Source organism: Puma concolor, chromosome D3, assembly GCF_028749965.1.
Source record: "Puma concolor isolate L17-30 chromosome D3, mPumCon1.1.hap2, whole genome shotgun sequence".
NCBI classification, from domain to species: domain Eukaryota; kingdom Metazoa; phylum Chordata; class Mammalia; order Carnivora; family Felidae; genus Puma; species Puma concolor.
Window position 1 is genome coordinate 23,511,782 of NC_141678.1, and position 19,986 is coordinate 23,531,767.

A 19,986-nucleotide genomic window follows, 5' to 3' on the forward strand; every position below is an offset into this window, starting at 1 on the left:
GCTCTGTCTCTTTCTCTCTCTCAAAAATAAATATTAACCTGAATAAAGCACAATTGATCATTTTAATCTGCCCTTAATAAAATAATGATCCCACGGTAATTTACTTGGAAAAATGGTTTGATTCCAGTGCTGGGACAGAGAAAATACAAGATGAGCCTGGAAACATCATGAGGTACCAGAGAATAAGGAAGTGCTAAAAAAAAAAAATGGGGTCATGTTGAAAGGAGCCAACCTAAAGGAATTCCTAAGGGCCAAAGCTGGGAAAAATGATCAGCAAAATAAATAATGATAGGTTTGGATTATAACTCAATATCCATAAGCTCAAATGGCTAATAAATAATTGAATTTAAATAAATAATTGACGATGGAGAAATAAGTAATTGAACAAATAAATTAATGGGGAAGAAAGGGCAACTCTTCCTGGCAGAATTTCAACTAATAAATGTAGAAGGAATCAGGGAACTAGAAAATCATCATTAAGCAAACACAACAGTAATGCCTCAGTCTTTCCCCACAAGATATTCATTAATTCCAAAGGAAAAACAGGAAGGCGGAGAAACGTGATGGACACATCCTCAACCAGGTGGCCATGATTGACGTTACCAATGGTTTTTTTTTTTTTTTTTAATGTTTATTTATTTTGAGGGCTGGGGAGGGGCAGAGAGAGAGGAAGAGAGAGAATCCCAAGCAGGCTCTGCACTATCGGTGCATAGTCTGATGAGGGGCTCATTCCCATGAACTGTGAGATCATGACCTGAGCCGAAATCAAGAGTCAGATGCTTAATTGACTGAGCCACCCAGAAGCCCCAACATCACCAATAGTAAGGTATATCGCCATCATGTATCATGTCTCCCCTGATATATGCTGATGAGAGTACGTCACTTTTTCGTATTGCCAAAAATGTATAATGCTTGAAGTTTGTAAAAGAGAGGAGAAATGGAAAAACTGTCAGCAACCAGAGGAGACTAAAGAGACACAATGGGGGCACCTGGGTGGCTCAGTTGGTTAAGCATCTGACTTCGGCTCAGGTCATGATCTCACTGTTTGTGGGTTTGAGCCCTGCATCAGGCTCTGTGCTGACATCTCAGAACCTGGAGCCTGCTTCAGATTCTGTGTCTCTGCCCCTCCCCCACTCACACTCGGTCTCTCTCTCTCTCTCTCTCTCTCTCTCTCTCTCTCTCTCAAAAAAAATAAATAAACATTAAAAATTTTTTTTAAAAGAGAGAGACGATAATGAAATGCAATGAGAGATCGTGGATTGGACCCTGAAACGGAAAAAAGACATCAGTAGGAAAACCGGTGAAATGTGAATGAGGGCTGTAGCTAAAATAGTTACGGTATAGTATCGATGATTTTGAGCATTGCACTATGGTTAGATAACGTGTAAATATCAGACAAAGCTGGGTGAAAGGTAGGTGGCATTTTTGTAACTTCTCTGTATATCCAGAAGTATTTAAAAATGAAAAGTTTAGGGGCATCTGGTTGGCTCAGTTGGCAGAGCATGTGATTCTTGATCTTGGGGTTGTGATTTCGAGCCCAACATTGGGTATAAAGCTACTTAAAGAAAAGAGGAAAGTTTAGGGACACCTGGCTGGCACAGTCAGTGGAGCATACAACTCTTGACTTTGGGGTTGTGAGTTCGAGCCCCGTGTTGGGTGTAGAGATTACTTAAAAGCTTTAAAAAAAAAAAGTTTAAAATAATTTTACAGATTCAAACGGAAGTATTGTGAAATGTCTCCTACCTTCCCATGTCTTTCAGCCACCCAGGTCTCTTCCCCACAGGCATCAATGTTATCAGCTTCTTCTGTTTCCTTCCAGAATAATCTATGTGTATGCCACAACTAGTCTAGATTGTATCTATGCTGTTTTACTCATCTGGCCTCTTGGCCTCTGACTTCCATATTTTGCAAATGCCTGGTGATCCTTGGCTGCTTCCTCAGCTTTAAGGGAGGTACTGACAGCTGAGTGATCGCTCTGGTGGACGTGGGCTTGTCCACCATGGTCCTCACTGACCAGGATCCCTGTTTCACCTGTTTTTAATGTGATCCCCGCCCCCACTATGCTGGTTTTCTTTTCTGAGAGTAGACCTCAGTCTTCTGTGGGAGGGAAGGGGGAAGTTGTCTGACAGAGTCGGGGAAGGATCTGGGGGGTGTCTGACTCCTTTTTAGATGTTCACCCGATCCTCCAAATTTTACTCAATTCTTCACTTCCACTTCCAGACTTTTCTGGTGCCACCAGTTCCTGGATCTTTGGGGTCCTGCAGTATCAATTGGGTTGCTTCTTGGCTTCCCTTCTTGTGGCTTAGGATTCAGCTAAGTCAGTAACCTTTTATCCATTTGCTTTCAGCTTTCAGTGTTGTTCCTGTTGTCTCTTGTTCTCATGGCTCTTGTAGATTCCCACCTTAAAACAATCCCTTTAACCATAATGAGATACCACTTCACACCCATTAGGATGGCTGTTATTGGGGTGCCTGGGTGGCTCAGTCGGTTAAATGTCTGACTCTTGATTTTGGCTCAGGTCACAATCTCATGATTCGTGGGATTGAGCCCCGAGTCAGGCTTTGCGCTGACAGTGCAGAACCTGCTTGGGATTCTCTCTTTCCCTCTCTCTCTGCCCTTCCCCTGCTCGCAGTCTCTCTCTCTAAATAAATAAACTTTTAAAAAATGGTTAAAATAAGTTGCATGCTATACATTCTACATTATCAAAATTATAAGACCCCTTAACGTAGGTTTTTATTTGTTGTTGTTGTTGTTTGTTTTTAAGTAAGCTCTACATCCATCATGAGGCTCAAGCTCATGACCCCAGGATCAAGAGTCACATGTTCTGCTGACTGAGCCAGCCAGGTGCCCTCCCCGTCCTAATGTAGTTTTAGTGGGATTTCAGAAGGGTGTGGAGATACATGAATTCACTCCCTTACCCAGAAGATTCAGGTGTTATTTAAAAGAGGGTGCTTTATTTGCCAGGTGTAGGGTCAGTTTTCTGATTTTATTATTGATTTCTAGTCTTTTAGATTGCAATCTAAGAATGATTTATGAATTCTGATTCTACTATGTTAGTTTATTGATATTTCCTTTGTTCCCTAATTTATGGCCTTTAATAATTGTAATCATTACTAATCATTTGGCGCTTGCTAGGCATTGCTCTAGAAACATTACCTACAATATCCAGTGCAATTCTCCTGACATCTGTATAAGTCCCATTTTCCAGATGGGAAAGCTGAGGCTCAAAGAAGCTAAGTTATATGCTCCTACATACACAGCCAGGAAATGGCTGAGCTGAACGAATATTAACACAAGTAGCAGCTTCCATTGAAGGAGGGTTTATAGGTTGCCAGGCACTGAATATAAGCTGTACAATTTAATCTCCTTAACCACATAAGGAAGCCCATCAGCCCCATTTGTAAAATTTGTAAAATTGGAAAGTAAGGTCCAGTTGGGAACTTGAACCCAGGTGGGATTCAGATCCTGGCCTCTTCAGTTGCAGCAGTGGAGGGCGGTTTGGCTCTCTCGGGGGCACCTGTGAGGCAGAGCAGAGCTGTTTGAGAAGCAGCCTATTGTGGCAGCAATGGAGCCAGGACGAGGTGAGCAGAATTTTGCTCCTGGGAGGACCAGGGATGATGTAATGACAACATTTGCAGCAGGAAGAGATGGGGGTGGAGGAGGATTCCCCAGGAGCCGCTAGGCCCTTCTGCCCCTTGTGGGGGGCGCTGTGCCAGGCCTGGCCTGGGCTGGAAGAATATGGAGCTGCCCACCCTCAGCAGGTGCAGGACTGGCGTTATTAGTGAGGGCTTGACAAAGTCACCTCTTTCCTGCTTCCAGAAAGGATCTGAGGTAACTTTTAGCAATTTGTAGGGTAAAAATAATAAAAATGGCAAACAGAAATTGAAGTAGAGGAATAGTAATCACATAGGAAGAAGAATCCAGAAGGAAGATTGAGACACAGGGATGTGGTGGGGCTGCCTAACAATTACACAGGAAGGGAAAGGGTGGCAATTAGTGTCACTTGTGTGCCCTCTAGTGGGCATCAAGAGAAATAATACTTAATTTGTGCAACATATATTTATTAATGCACCAGTATGGCAGGAGGGTTGGAAGGACATGCTGGGAGATTCTGTGTGTCAGAAAGAGGAGGGGACTTACTGAAGGGCACACGGTGCCAGGAGCATATCTTCGATCATTTTATGACCACAAGAACTCCCAACCTTCCTCTGATTGGATGAAACCTCACAATGCAGGTATGGGTGGGGGAAGGAGAAAGCATGGGCCCTGCTGTCATCAACCCTGACGCCCAGCTCAACATTGTTGCCTTGTGAAAGTAGGAAAGTTCCTCAGCTTCTCAAGGTCTTGGCAGGCTCACCTGTGACTGAGGTTTATTGTAGCCCCCACCTCTTGAGAATGGTGAAGGTTTACATAAAGGGATTGGATGTCAAAGGCATACAAAGGTGCTTGGCCCCTAATGAGTGCAGGGTTCTCAGGAGAAACCGTTGGGCACCTGAGTGGCTCAGTCAGTTGAGCGTCGGACTTTGGCTCAGGTCATGATCTCGTGGTTCATGAGTTTGAGCCCCACATCAGGCTCACTGCTGTCAGACTGTCAGTATCCTCTGTCTCCCTGTCTCTACCCCTCCCCTGCTTGCACTCTCCCAACAGAATAAATAAATATTTTTTGTTTAAAGGAGAAGAAACTGAGGTTCAAAGAGTTAGACAAGCCAGCCCAACATCAGCCAGCTCAATACAGCAGAGTAGAAAGTGAATAGGGCTTGGAGAAAAGTTTTAAAACATCCTCTTCCAACCAGGATGTGATGTTATTGTTAGTAATGGTGTATTTTTATTTATTTTTTAATGTTTATTTATTTTTGAGAGAGACAGAGCACGAGAGAGGAAGGGGCAAGGAGAGAGGGAGGCACAGAATCTGAGGCAGGCTGTGGGTTCTGAGCTGTCAGCAAGGAGCCTGACGTGCGGCTCAAACTCATGGACCATGAGATCATGACCTGAGTCGAAGTCGGACACCCAACTGACTGAGCCACGCAGGCGCCCCCAGTAGTGGTGTATTTGTTGGGAGAAGTCAGTTCTGGCTGCATGCGGGTTTGGCCATCATTGGCTCTGCTCCACCCTCCTGGAGCAAAGGGCTCCTCCTGGGCCTGGGGTCTCCGATGGCAAGTGAGATGCTTAAGGTCCAGGTGTGACTGTTCTAGCCACAGCCGTAAGTCTTTGACGGTGAGTGTGACTGAGGCAGAGTGGCCAGCTGGGTTTGATGGTAGGGGTGGAAAGGGAAGCCCCCGAGAAGGCCCCCCCTTCTTGCTTCCGGCTCCTACCTCTGCAAGCTGTAATTATCCAGCCTTTGACATTTAACTGTGCCTCTTATTATTAGTACTATATTTTTAGCTCTCCTGCCAGGCCAAACTGTGGAAGAGGAGGCCGAGACCCACAGGGAAGTGTGCCCACTGGCCTGTTTTCTCAGTTTTACCTGGGGACAGCCATGGAACCTCAAATTGTGGGGAGAGTCCTGTGAGTTAGTACTTGGAAGAGCCTAGCACAGTGCCTGCTTCATGGCAACTATTGGTAGTAGTAGTATCATCCTTCTAGAATGTCACCTCCTCCAGGAAGTCTTCCCTGACTTTCCCCGGGGTGAGTTTGCTGCCTGAGTCTCCTGTGCATCCCTGGTCCTTCTGGGCTGTGTTATAATTGCCCCTTTGTCTCTCTCCCACACTCAACAGTAGCCCAAAGAGAGGTGTGCTACCTCTCTTTGTTGTATCCCCCTTATGGCTGGCTGGCTCAGGTAGGAGTGACAAATATATTTTAGGTGAACAAGTGGGACTCATCAGAGCACATATCCTGGGGCTCTAGGACTAGGCCCTTAGCCCAGAAACTCACACATTGTGACATAAGCTCTTGGAGTTACATCCCGTCCTGCCCTCAGATAAAATGGGGCTGATGTGAGGAGCAAATGAGACCCTCTCCATACCACCTGGAGCACCACAGATGCTCCATAAACATTCATTGTTCTGCAGTTCCAGATTAAATGCCCTCCACTTGTCTAGGCCTCCCCTTGTCCCCTCAACTCTAGGGAGCTTCAGTTCCTGCTCTGGACTCCAATAGCCCCTAAGACCTCCCCTATCACTGCACCAATCACATTTGGGTCTACTGCTCTGTCACCATCTCCAGACAGACTGTAGGTTCAGCAAGGGCCAGGCTTTTGCTTCACCCATGTACTATCCAACACCCAGCCCAGGGCCTGGTTCAGAATAGGGACTTGTGAAATGCTTTCTTCTAAAAAAAATTTTTTTTAATGTTTGTTTACTTTTGAGAGAGACAGAGCATGAGCGGGGGAGGGACAGAGAGAGAGGGAGACACAGACTCCGAAGCAGGTTCCAGGCTCTGAGCTGTCAGCACAGCACAGAGCCCAATGCGGGTCTCAAACCCATGAACCATGAGCTCATGACCTGAGCCGGAAGTTGGACACCCAACCGACTGAGCCACCCAGGTGCCCCTGAAATGCTTTCTGAAGGACCCAGATGCCTGGCTCCCTTGCTTTCCCACCTCCCTTGCCTTCCTACTATTGTCCCTGGATTGCCTTTTCCTTCCATCTCAGCCTGTGCGACTCTGTTCTCATTGGGCAAGGCCTGGCACAGATGTCACGGTCCCCAGGATGTCTTTCCTGAACAAGCTAACACTGTGACTTCTGTCTTCTTGGAAATCTTAAAGCTCTGACTGCTCCTACCATTAACTTGACACTTTCACATATGCTCTCCACCTTGGTACCTTTAGGTTTGTTGGTTTGTTTTGCTGGATAATTCTTCTCTTTCCACGTTATATTCCCAGTGAAAGTTTGTTTTCTGGCGAGGCTGACCGCATTTGTCAACATTTATCATCAGGGGAAGGTAGTTCCTCCAGGCAGCTGTGCATAGCATGCGAAACATAGGACATACATATAAAATTATTCTACTTGTCCCCTGCCTACTTCAGAGAAGCATTTAAACATTGAGTAAGGTCTGTAATTTTAGGCAACTGGTATTGTACCAATGTCAGTTTCTTGCTTTTGATATTATACTGCTGATATATAAAGTGTCACCGTTGAGGCAAGCTGGGTGAAGGGTACATGGGACTCTCTGTTCTAGTTTTGCAACCCTATGTCTATAACTATTTCAAAATAAATTTTACAGAAAGGACTCGAGACTGATTAAACATATAAAACTATAATAACTATTACAAAGTAATATCTACATTAGATGGGACATACAGACTTGGCTGTAGAAGCTTATTTATTAAGTTTATAATATTAATAGATTGGTGGCAACCTAAGTGTACAATGGTAGGGGATTGTTTTTGAGAACAGCAATACCATCCATACAGTGGAATACTATACAGGAATTAGAAAGCACCATGTAGAAATATATTTATATTTATGTATATCAGCGAGTTAAAAATACTAAATGATGTGTCAACTCTACTTCAACTAAAAAAATACCAACTGAGGAGCACCTGGGTGGCTCAGTTGGTTGAAAGTCCAACTGTTGATTTTGGCTCAGGTCATAATCCCAGGGTTGTGGGATTGAGCCCCGCGAAGTGTGGAGCCTGCTTGAGATTCTCTCTCTCCTCTTCCTCTGCCCCTCTTCCCTTCTTGTGCCCTCTCTCTCTCTAATAAAAAAAATAAAAATAAAAATAAAATAAATACCAACTGATATATGAAGTCTAGAAGGATATTCACCAAAATATTGAAAGTGATTGTCTCAGCACAGTGAGATTGCTGATGACTTTTATTCTTTTTGCTTCCTAGTATATTTCCATTTCTCCACAATGCAGATATTGGTTACCCAGTAAAACCTTTTCTTAAACAAAGCTATGTGTTTTGTTTTTTTTTTTGCTATGTTTTATTATCAAATCCCTCGACTCTTTTAAATTATATTAATTCCTGGGGCGCCTGGGTGGCTCAGTCGGTTGAGTGTACGACTTTGGCTCAGGCCACGATCTCACAGTTTGTGAGTTCGAACCCTGCATCAGGCTCTGTGCTAACAGCTTGGAGCCTGGAGCCTGCTTTGGATTCTGTGTCTCCCTCTGTCTCTACCTCTCCCCAGCTTGCTCTCTGTCTGTCTCTCAAAAAATAAATTTAAAAAAAATTATATTAATTCCTGAAGAATATTACATTTGCACTCTGTCAAAAATAACTAAACATCTAAAAAAATAACAAAAAAAGAATTCTTATTTTTAATGATTATTTATTTTTGAGAGAGCACAAGCAAGGGAAGGGCAGAGAGAGAGGGAGACACCAAATCCAAAGCAGGATCCAGGCTCTCAGTTGCCAACACAGAGCATGACACAGGGCTTGAACTCACAAACCGTGAGATCATGACCTGAGCCGAAGTCAGATGCTCAACCAACTGAGCCACCCAGGCACCCCTAGAATTCTTTAAGATTTTTTTAAAGTAATCTCTACACTCAACACGGGACTTGAGCTCACAACCCGGAGATCAGGAGTCACATGCTCGACTGACTGAGTCAGCCAGGCGCCCCACGGAAAACACAAATTATTATTTTTTTTAAGAGAAAGAGAGAGAGAGGGAGAGAGGGAGAGAATCTTAGGCAGGCCCCACACTCAGCGAGGATCCCCACATAGGACTGGATCCCATGACCCCTGGGATCATGACCTAAATCAAAATCAAGAGTCAGACACTCAGCAGAATGAGCCACTCAGATGCCCCCACAAATTCTTAATTATGATCCATTCCTATCATTTAGTAAGTGGTCTAATTACAAATCTTCACATTTTCCAGTATATTAAAAAAATACTTATTTTGTCACTGACTAAAATAGGAAGGGAAAGGGGCATGGAGCTCAAACTTTATTTGCAATGAAAGTATGAGGTAAATATAAGTTTATTAAGTATGACCACAGGTCCACTAATAGTTCATGAGGTACGAAAAATACCAGTTTCCTAAAAAATCAGGCAAATATCTATAGCTTTGTTGCTTCTAGCCAAGGGACAGGTTAAAAGTAAGTCATCAGTGCATGAACAGCCTACTTACTGCATATAACCCAAACATTTTTTTAAATATTTATTTTAGAAAAAGAATGTGCGCGTGCACACCAATGGGGAGGGGCAGAGAAAGAAAGGGAGACACAGAATCCGAAGCAGGCTCCAGCCTCTGAGCTGTCAGCATAGAGCCTGATGCAGGGCTCGAATCCACGAGCTGAGATTGTGACCTGAGCCGAAGTGGGAAGCTTAACCGACTGAGCCACCCAGGCACCCAGCCCAAAAATTTTTTACAGTTTTATTTATTTAAGTAGCTCTACACCCCATGTGGGACTTGAATTCATGACCCGAGATCAAAAATTGCATGCTCTACTGACTGAGCCAGCCAAGTGCCCCTAACCCAAACATTTTTCATTCTTTGAAAATAAAACTCTCCACTACCAAGGTGAAAAAAAAAAATGAAGCAAAATACACGTTTAAAAACCAAAACACACTTTCCATAAATACAAATAAATATTTAATGATGGCAAATATGTACTGCTTTCTCCAGATTTTCTTAGAATCTCCTGTGATATGTTTGTCCTTCAAAAAAATAGCTCCTATTCTACTTCTCAGCAGAACCCAAGAGAGCTGCCATTATTTCTCCATAAGTAACAAAAATATCCAGAACTACCATAAGCATAAAGTGCTACCAAGGATTATCTTTCTTAACGGGTAGATTATGTACAAAGAAACCTACATGCCCAACCACCTTTTTAAATGATTAAAGAGCAGAAGATACCTAGCCACAGGGCAGGCCGTTATTTTCTGACAAGATGTGTCATAAGAGTTTTCTGTTTTGCTAAGTGTTGGTAAAAGGGCGGGGAAAGCATTAAAGAACTATTTATATTGCTGTTGGCCCCATGCAGATTTGAGCCCAAAAGGATCCAATGCCAAATTAAGATTTAATTATTCTTTAGAAGAAAGAGAAACCAAATGATGAAAATGTTCAAAACATTAGTGGATTATTTTAAGAAACAAAATTCTAAAATGGGCACGTGCACTGGTAAATTCCAGGTATGCTTCAAGTTCATAGATAAAAGAGACATTTCACTCTTCCCAGTAATCATTCCAAATAAAAGTACCGGTGTTTTGAAAGAGACTAAGAAAATAACCACCTTCGCACCTTCAGTATCATAATTCCTTAGAAGAGCGTCAGGTAAATTGATTTTTCCTTTGGTAAATTAGGTACATCTAAGGGAATATTAGAAACTATCATATTCAATCACACTTTATTATCTACTGGAATTCTTAAGTAATGATTCAATTTACAAACAGACCAATCAAATCCAATAGAAGCAAACTACACACATATGCCATGTACTTCTCTCTGGTCTTGACAAAAGCTTCAGGTAACTGAACAGCTTGGGTTAGCAAAGCAGAGACTCAAATGTATCTTTGGGGCACCTGGCTGGCTCAGTCGGTGGAACGCACGACTCTTGATCTTGGGGTTGTAAGTTCGAGCCCCACATTGGGTGTAGAGATTACTTAAATAAAATCTTTAAAAAAAAAAAAAAAGTATCTTTGGAGTGCCTGGGTGGCTCAGTAGGTTAAGCGTCTCACTTGGGCTCAGGTCATGATCTCACAGTTTGTGAGTTCCAGCCGGGCATCGGGCTTTCTGCTGTCAGCATGGAGCATGTTTTGGATCCTCTGTCTCCCACCTCTCTGCCCTCCCCTGCTCTCTCTCTCAAAAATAACCAAACATTAAAAAAAATTTTTTTAAATATATCTTTTACTATCACCTTGTTAATCAGGCTACATGCCACAAAGGTAGCAAAACAAAGGTTGAACATACCTTAAGAAAGTTCATGTCAGCTGAGGTATAGAGGAACCCATAATTGTTTGGCTTTTTAATATCTAATATTTAAGCATGTGAAAAATTTAAGTAAAGGCAAAGCAAACAAACTTTGCCATTGTCCAGATTTTCATATTCTCACTAGCAAAAATTTTTCATTAGGTTAACGTTTGACTTCATTCTTCCCCTGGAGTTGAATTAACACATCTTTCAAATGCAAACCTGTTACTGATACAATTTAGAGGATGAAACTTATTCCTCTTCTTATCTTCTGGTTAAATACATGCATGTGGTTTATCACTTGGTAATATATTAGTGATGTATCTAAAAGCAATGTTTTCTAACACTTAGGTGAATAATGTCAGAAAGAGTGTGAAACCAAAGTCACTTGTTTAATGCTGCAATGCATGTAAAGATAGTGCCTTACAATACGAAGTGCTCACCAAATTTGTAATTACATTAAAAAAAAAAAAAACCTATGCAAGTACTCAAAAACAACACAAATAATCTTTAGCTAACCTGAGTGGTTTAAAACATTAGAAATAACACTTAGCAGTTATATATATTTATAGTTCATAATTGAAATACTTCCCCCCCCCCCACACAAAAACAAGATGTTCTTTACTTTTCCTTTAATGAACTGAGGAAGCAGTAAAGTCACCTTTTACATACAAGAAATGGGAAATGTTACTTTAGACGTCTAAATCATATTAACTGACTAGTGTTTCAGCATAACTGTTTTATTTTATTTACTTATGTTATAAGTTTATTTATATTTGAGAGCGAGCGAGCATGGAAGGGGTAGAGAGAGAGAGAGAGAGAGAGGGAGAGAATCCCAAGCAGGGATCAGAACCCTAGCTGATGTCGGAGGACACTTAACCCATTGAGCCACCCAGGCACTCCAGCATGACTGTTTTAACAGTCTCATAATGTACTAATAAGCAACTTAAAAAAAATAAGTGTTCTTTTCTCAACCTGAAGTTTATTTTAGAAACCTTTATTATCTTTGCTGAAACATCTTTGACAGAGGTGACACTCATACCCGATTACAAGTGTGCCCAAATCAAACTAATCAAATCACTATCATGGCAAAAAGAAAATACCGTAAGAGTCAGAATACGAGCTTGTCCTAGTTAAACTCATTGCCAGTAAAACATTTTTAAAGAGCAGACACGAAATACTGTTTTAAGGGGGTATGATAAAAAATTATCTATAAGGAGGAGAAAGTATCAGAGTGAGATGATTATAGGAATTGATGTCCTGGCAGACCCAGCAAAAGGGAAAACGGGATATTATGAAGTTCCTCTTGGATAGAAGTTCCTTGGAGGTACATGGAGAATTACAGCTCTGGTTTTGACTCTTCCATTCATAAGGTAAGTGATCTTGAGCAAAACTTTGCCTTTCTGAGAGCCTCAGTTTTCCCGTCTGTAACACAAAAGAAAGATGGCCCTTAAAGTCTGTCTGTACGACCTTCTCCGTTTCCATCACCTTAAGCTACTTAGCGATTAGCTGGCTCCTTTTCAGCGCGCCACCAGAGGCAGCAGCGAAGCAGCGCCGCTGCTGGGGAGGGGTTAATTCCGTTTGCCCCCGCCCCTCCTGGCCCCGCCCCTCGGGCACCACCCCCGCCGGGGTTGCACCCTTGACCCCGCCCCGAAGCCGTGCGTCCACCGGAAGTGCCCGCGCGCGGGCAGCTCACTTCCGCCCGGCAGGTGACAGCCGTGGGGCTCCGAGCGGCCGGCGGCACGGACGCACCGGGGGAGAGGGAGGACGAGGCCGCGGACATTTTGCTGGCGATCCGAGCCGCGCCGTGGCGCCGGGAGCCGTTCGGACCTTCGGGTGAGGAAGAAGGGAGTCCGGCGGGGCAGGGGTGGGGAGGCGGTGGTCTGAGATGAGGGGGTTTGTGGGGTCAGAGGTCACGGAGAGGACGGGGCGCTAGATGGGCGAGAGTGGCTTCCCAACCTCCGACGAGGCAGAAGGACTGCGGGTTCATTCATTCGCGCCCACTTGGCCGCCGGCCTGAATCCCCGCCGCTCCAGCCCGCAGCCCCTCCTGGGGCGTCCTCCGGAGAGACTCCTAGACTTAGGCCCCTGGGAGCCCGCCTCTGGCCAGACGGGAAACTCCTCTTCGGGTCCTGGTTTCCCCCTTCACATTCTGAGGCCTCCCTGTCGTTCAGGGCCTTATCTCTTTGCCAAGGTTCAAAAAAAAAAAAAAAAAAAAAAAAATCAAGAACCGGCCCTGCGCCGCCTGCCCCGCGGTAGGCTTGGGCTTGATCTGTCCCTTGGTGCTTCGTGGACAGGTTATCTGGGGACACCTGTAATCATGTTAAAATACTGACGAAATGCCAGCTACTGGTTATTGAGCTCCTACTGCGGACCAGACACTGTGCTAAGCACTTTGCATATAATACGTGTAAACTTCACAACAACCCGCGTGAGGTAACTGTTGTTGATATCCCCATTTTCTCCACAAGGAAACTGAGGCACAGTGAGGTTGAATCACATATGGTAAGGTCAATCCTGTAGTATAGGCAGAGTCAGGGTTCTTACCCAGGGCTTTCAGGGACCTGCAAAGTGCAGAGACCAAAGAGGCTGGAGCAAGGTTGGGGTGTAGGGGCTATTTAGTATCATTAGCTGTCATTCTGTTTATTCACAGCCAGGTAAAGTGTAGTCTTATTACTTTGCATCTAATCTTCATAAGGGGCATTTGATTCACATATTTAGGGTGAAACAATCCTGCAGGCTGTTGCTGTAAGTGATTACCACTCGGGACAGAAATGGAAGTTTTTCCTGACTATTGAGAACTGTGAGACACAAAACAGGCCATCCGTGAAGCTAATTTGGGAATATTCAGACCCACTGTTAAGAGTGGTTGAGCTGCATTCCTTTTGGAATAAAGAAAGGAAGCATGTGACACCTAGGGGGATCTTTTGGCCCTGGGTTCTTGAAGAACATTCTCAAGGGAAGGGTCTCTGTCTCTCTGAGAAAAGTGCAGGCCCCTTGGCTTCTTGGCTGGGGAGAGCACATTTGCCTGGAAGATGGTGAGGTCATTTAATGGCCGGAGGACTAGACTCTGTGAGTCTGAGCCTTGTTCCTTTGCAGGCATTCACTTCATTTCTGCCTCAGTTTCCCTGACAGCAGCACAAGAAGGACCTGCTGCCTTCCTATCCACTGCTGGGTGTTACAAGCCTTAGTGAACCCGTGAAGGTTTCCGCATGCTTCTGGAGAAAGCTGTGATATAATTACTGTAGTACCTTTTTTTTTTTTTTTTTTTTTTTTAACTCTATGATCTGTTCTCCTAGTTCCATTGAATTCACAGAAACTTAATATTGTCACCTTATCCCCATCCTTCCAAGGGAGGATTCGAGATGAAGCTGCTTGTCCCAGATGGTGGGAACATGAGCAGAGCTCAGAGCATCTGGCTTCCTGTCCTGAGTTGAGCCCACCAGCCTCCTCCAACCTCTTAAAAATTGTCATGGAGAAAAGCTTCAATAGTTCTCAAAGAATCAGATCCCTCAGAGGTTGTTGAGTATGGGTTGAGCAGAGGCTTCACCCTGGGCAACTGGAAGGGCTCAGAGGTGTAATGGAAAAAGCACTGCCTGACTCCCCATCAGTCAACTCTGAGTTCCGACCCCAGTTCAGCAGCTTCCTGGTAATATGACTGGGACAACTTACTTGGGCTAGGCCTCCTTTACTTCAGCTCTAAAATGATAGTGACCATCACCTTCTCCCCATCTCCTTCTCCCCCAACCCCCGGTAGTCTCCTGTGTGTGTGTGTGTGTGTGTGTGTGTGTGTGTATTAGATAAGGAAATTTGTGTAGAGACAGTTACTGTGGTTGGATGCTTTGACTCTAGGCAGTTGGTGCCTACTGGGGGCCTGTGTCTGAGGAAGGCTGTCAACCCTGCTTTGTGGGGTGTTACTTCCTCTTGCAGAGACCTTTGTATACACAGGACTACTACTACCCTTCTTGTTTCACTTCCTAAAAGTTTCAGGACAAGCGTAGTCTATTGGCCCTACTGGCTCTGGCCTCTCATCTTTTTCTGGTCATCCTCTGAAACTGTTGCTGTCTTGACTGCTCACTTCCCAGAAAACCCTCACGGCTGGCACCAGAGTCTGATGTGCTGACAGTGAGCAAGCATGGCTCGGGTGTGGGTTTTGCACGTTTGTGTAATTATGAAAGCTGAGAGGACATCAACGTCATGTGGATGTTTCTTTTTCTGAACAGGGTCTTGTTTTTTTGCTGCTTAAGACAGGTCACTGATAAGTGATCACAGCCCAGAAATGGTTTTTGTGTTGTTTTTTTTCTCTTCACCCAGAGAGAAGCAAATAACACCGGAGAGAAAATATCACTTGAGCAGTTGGGAAATCCTTAAAAAAATAATCCTGCTTGATTATCCATCAGTGGCTCCTCATTGCCCTCAGGCTAAAACTCACATTCCTTATCGTGGCCTTCAAGGCCTTTTGGGCTGACTCCAGCCTAGCTCTCCTGCCTTATCTGTCCTACTCCTCACTTCATCTCTTCCCAAGCTCCAGTCAAATTCAGCTGCTTGCCACTTCTGCAGCCTCCAACTCTTTTTACCTCTGTCTCTGTTTTGTGCTGTCCTCATTGCCTGAACACCATTCCCTGTCACACACATGGCTCTTTCTTTGCTGGACCACTACTTGGAGCTTCCTATCTAATCATCTCCCCCACCTCGCAGGCCTGAACTTCCACCGTGTCCTGTGTCACTGATCACGATGGGTTGTCATTGTCTGTTCACTTGGCTGTCTTCTAAGTAAACAGCTCTTAATCCCTGGGGAGAACTTGTCTTAACTGTGTGTGTGTGTGTCTAGCACTTAGTGAAATGTCTGGCATATAGTAGGTGCTCAGTAAGTGTTCAGTAAATGAATGAATGTTGCCTTGAATTGTCAGGATTCCTTGATTCCTAAAGAATTCAAAGCACTTTCCAGATGATCTCCTGTCCATCCTGATATCACTCCAGGGGAATAGGGAGAAATCTGACGAGTGATAGGATTACTCCTCTTGGGCTGCTGTTGCTACCACCCAGCCAACCACCAGAGTGCTTCAGGGCCTCCAGAGACCTGGGGTTGGGGAGCGGCAAGGAGGTGCTGGTGGTAACCACTCTCTCTAGGTAGTAGGAAGAGTGGCTACATTCATCAAGCGCTTGGTGAGCTGGGCACTGCTGGAGGCTTTGTATGTATTGACCCGTTTTAGCCTCACAAATCCCTCAGGTATGTGACATTGCAATTATCGTTTACAGCGGTGGTATGCTTGTGCTTCTTAAGTTGTGTAGACGCCCTGGAGGGCCCCTGTCACACCTGCTGTAGCCACCTTTCCTATCCCAACCCCTTGTTCTTGGATTGTCTCCCCTGTTATTTAGTGGAGCTGACCTTGGCTGTGGTTTTAGATTCCCAAGTCTCATCCTTTTCGGGTCTTTAGTCTTGGGCTTGATCCCTGACTCCATTAAGAGGGTTTCCCCGAAGTTGGGAGACCCCCTTCCAGTTAAGGTAAGAGTATGGCTGGTTGACTCCAGAATGCCCACAGTTCATCAGCAGCCAGGATGCCTGCCTTAGTGACTGCTCTCCCAGATTTACCATCTCCTCTGTGGACTTGAGCTGGACGATGGTAGATTTGGAAGTCAGGTCTCCAAGGTTTAACACCAGTCCCGCATTGTTCACTTTCAGTACTAAAAACATTCGTCAAAGCAGAGCTCTGTAGAGAAATAGACTTGGGTGACACATACTCTTTGCCACACCTAATTGCTTTTAGGGCCTTAAGCATATTGAGAACGGAATGACAAAATTTCATTAGCTGGTGAGTCTGCTCCTGTGGTCTTCATTCTCTGATCTCTAAGGGCTGAGGGGCTGGATGTTGAGACACTTAGGACAGAGCCGTCACACATTTGGTGTTTATTCATTCAGTATTTATTGAGCCCTGCGGTGTGCCTGGCACTGGGCTAAGTGTGATTGATGATAGGTAAACAAGTCAATTTCTGTGCTTGGGTTGCTTACTGGATTTGAATGGGGTGGGGTTGGGGGGGAGGCAAAGAGGAAATAGAAAACAAGTGTAATAATTAGAAAAACTGATAAGCCACGAGGGAAGCAGGCAGAGCAGCCAGCCCCTGTTGAAATGTAAGTCCGATCTCAGAACTCCTGCTCAAAACCCTCTAGCTGCTCCCACCTCACTCAGTGAAAGCCAGAGTTCTTACCTTGACCTGGAAGGCCCCCTCCATTCTCTGACCTCATAACCGCTTACTCAGCCTCCCTGCTGTTCTTCAAACATCCCCACTTCTCACTTCTTAGGCCTGGAAGGCTCTTTCCCCAGACAGTGTCACCTGTCACCTTCTCAAGGCGGCCACCTGGTTAAATTTCAACATCTTTTCCTCTCCTCCCCCACACTCTGTATCCTCCTTCCCTACTTTCTTTTTCTCCATAGCATTTATCACTCTCAGAGATAGTATATTTTGTACTTATTTGGTACTTGTGGGCCCTGTCTACTATTGGAATGCGTGCTCCATGAAGGGAAGGATTTTTATCTGACTTATTCACTGCTGCATCCCTAGCATGTAGACCTGTTTACAGTACATGGGAGGGAGGTGCTCAGCAAATCTGTGACTAGGAACAGGGGTGAGGGTGACGACGGGAAAATACCTACTTAGTGAGCTCAGGACCGTGTCTTTGAAGTGATGTCATCTAAGCCGATATTTGAAGGATAAGTTGGAGCAGCCACTCTAGAAGCTGGAGAGGATAATCCAGGCAGAAGGCTCAGCAAGGGCAAAGGCAGTGAAGAGCTTGACAAAGGACACGGAAGGCCTGTGGGCCTAAAGGGTTACAGGCAGAGGGAAGGGCCTGCCTGTGCTCACTTCATAGCTGTGTCCGAGCACCCTGCCCCCAGCAGTTCATCCCCACCTCCTGCAGCCCTGTCTCTGAGCCGATGCCCATGGGAGCAGGGCATGGCGATCTGGCCTCACTGAGGGAAATGGCCTGGACCTTTCTCCCGCTGGAGGTGTTGCCACCTGATCTTCTCCCCGCTTTGCCCTTTCTTCTCTCTTTTCTTTATTTACTTGTCTTCCATTGATTGGCTGTAAAATGGGCTACAGGGTCTGACATTTTCAACTTCAGTTTTGTCAAAATAGCTTGACAGCCAGAGAAGACACATTTCTGATGCTGGCACACCCTGTAAATGGAACAGGGGAAGCTGGTCTCTAGCTGAGGTTGGTTTACAAAACTTGAAATTTCCCGGAGTGGAGAGTAGAGCACTAATCGTTCAGACATTTATTGAGCATCTACTGTTTGCCAGATAACAGTCTAGGAGCTTCACAGTAGTGAATAAAATGGACAAAATCTTTGTCTTCATGAAGCACATTATGGAGGGGAAAAAAAATAGACAATATAAATACATTTTATAGGGGCTCCTGGGTGGCTCAGTCGGTTAAACAACTGACTTCAGCTCAGGTCATGATCTGACGGCTTGTGGGTTCGAGCCCTACATCCAGCTCTGTGCTGGTAGCTCAGAGCCTGCAGCCTGCTTTGGATTCTGTGTCTCCCTCTCTCTCTGCCCCTCTTCTGCTTGTGCGCTCTCTCTCTCTCTCTCTCTCTCTCTCTCTCTCTCAAAAATGAATAAATAAACTTAAAAAAATTTTTAATAAATAAATAAATTTTATAGTATGTTGGTGATAAGTACCTTGAAGAAATACAAAAGGAGGAAAGAAAGAGGGAGTTGGGGAATTGGTTGGGGATGTATACAATTTTTTTTGAAGTTTATTTATTTTGAGAGAGAGAGAGAGAGGGTAAGGGACGCTATCAGTGCAGAGCGCAACACAGGGCTAGATCTCATGAACCGTGAGGTCATGACCTGAGCTGAAACCAAGAGTTGGATGCTTAACCGACTGAGCCACCCAGGTGCCCCAGGGATGTGTACAATTTTAAATAAAGTGTTCAGAGAAGGTGACATTTGAGTGAGATTTGAAAGAGGTGAGGGACTGAGCCATGACACTATCTGAAGAAAGACTCTGTGGCAAAGTGACCATCACAGCACGTGCAAAGGCCCTGAGATAGAAACACTCCTATTGTGTTCAAAGATCAGCAAAGAGGCGCATGTGGCTGGAATTGAGAGAATGATGGGGAAAACACTGGGAAAAGAGTTGAAAGGAGTAATGGGTGGTATGAGACAGAAGGGATGTATCTCAGACTGGCCTTATAGTCCATGAGGCCTTGGTAGAGATTTTGGCCTCAAAATCTCTCATGGTAGAGATTTACTCTGAGTGAAGCAGGGAACCGTTGGACGATTTTGAACAGAAGAGTGGCACTTTCTGCCTTAGACGATAATGGGATCATTCTGCCTGTTGCTGAAGTGAGTTGTTGGAAGCAGTGTGGAAACAGCTTTGGTAGCAATCCCAATAAAGAGTGATGGTAGGTTGGGGCCTGGTGGTAGTGATGGTAGTGAATCTGCTTTATGGATTCTGGATTCATTTTGAAGGTAGACCCAGTAGGATTTGCTGATAGATTAAATGTGGGATGTGAGGGAGAGTGTGTGTTGTCAAGGGCAACTGAGGTTTTTAGCTTGAGGTCAGTTGTTAAGTTTGAGCTGCCTGTTAGCTATGTCGACATTCAAGTTCAGGTGTCGATTAGGCAATTTGGGTATCTGTGCTGGGAGTTCATGGGAGAGGTTGGGTTTAGGGATGTAAACTTGTGGGTGTCAGCATGTAGATGATACTTAAAGCCTTGACACTGGGTGAGCTTACCAAAGAAGCCAGATAACATTGGTGGGGAAGGGAAGAGGTACCAGGCCTAGGGCCCTCCAGCATTGAAGAAGAGGGAGACGAGGAAGAACCCACAAAGGAGACTGAGAAGGAGCAGGCAGTGGGATAGAGGGGAAGGCGGAGAGCACAGCATCCTAGAATCCAGGGGAAGAAAGTGTTTCAAGGAAGAGGGAGTGATCAGCAGTGTCAAATGCTTGTCAGCGTGAGACTTGTCCTTTGACAGGATCACTGCATCTTCTGCCTGCAGGATCTAACATGCTCTGGCATCCAAGACCGTCTATGAATCTCATCCTTCTTTGCCTCACCTCATCTACTCCTTTCTTTCCCAAGTCCTTGCCTTCAGCCAGGCAGGGCTTCTCACAAACTCCTGAACACGCAGGCTGGCTTTGGCCTTGGATAAGTCACTCCTCTCTCAGCATCTTCAA

The 19,986-nt window shown here is 44.9% G+C and overlaps 1 protein-coding gene across 8 annotated transcripts in view; it reads left to right on the forward strand.

Moving 5' to 3' along the window:
- The window catches only part of AP1B1 (adaptor related protein complex 1 subunit beta 1), an 86,503-nt gene that overhangs the window by 17,698 nt on the left and 48,819 nt on the right, over positions 1–19,986 (forward strand). For 3 of the 8 annotated variants that reach the window (XM_025933161.2, XM_086682134.1, XM_086682135.1), the window contains exon 1: positions 12,494–12,638. The exons of 2 other annotated variants lie outside the window; for them this stretch is intronic. The gene's annotated coding sequence lies outside the window, so the exon portion shown is untranslated. Of the gene's footprint in view, positions 1–12,082; positions 12,176–12,493; positions 12,639–19,986 lie in introns of those variants that run through there. 3 more of the 8 variants (XM_086682138.1, XM_025933160.2, XM_086682139.1) reach the window with 2 other exon arrangements.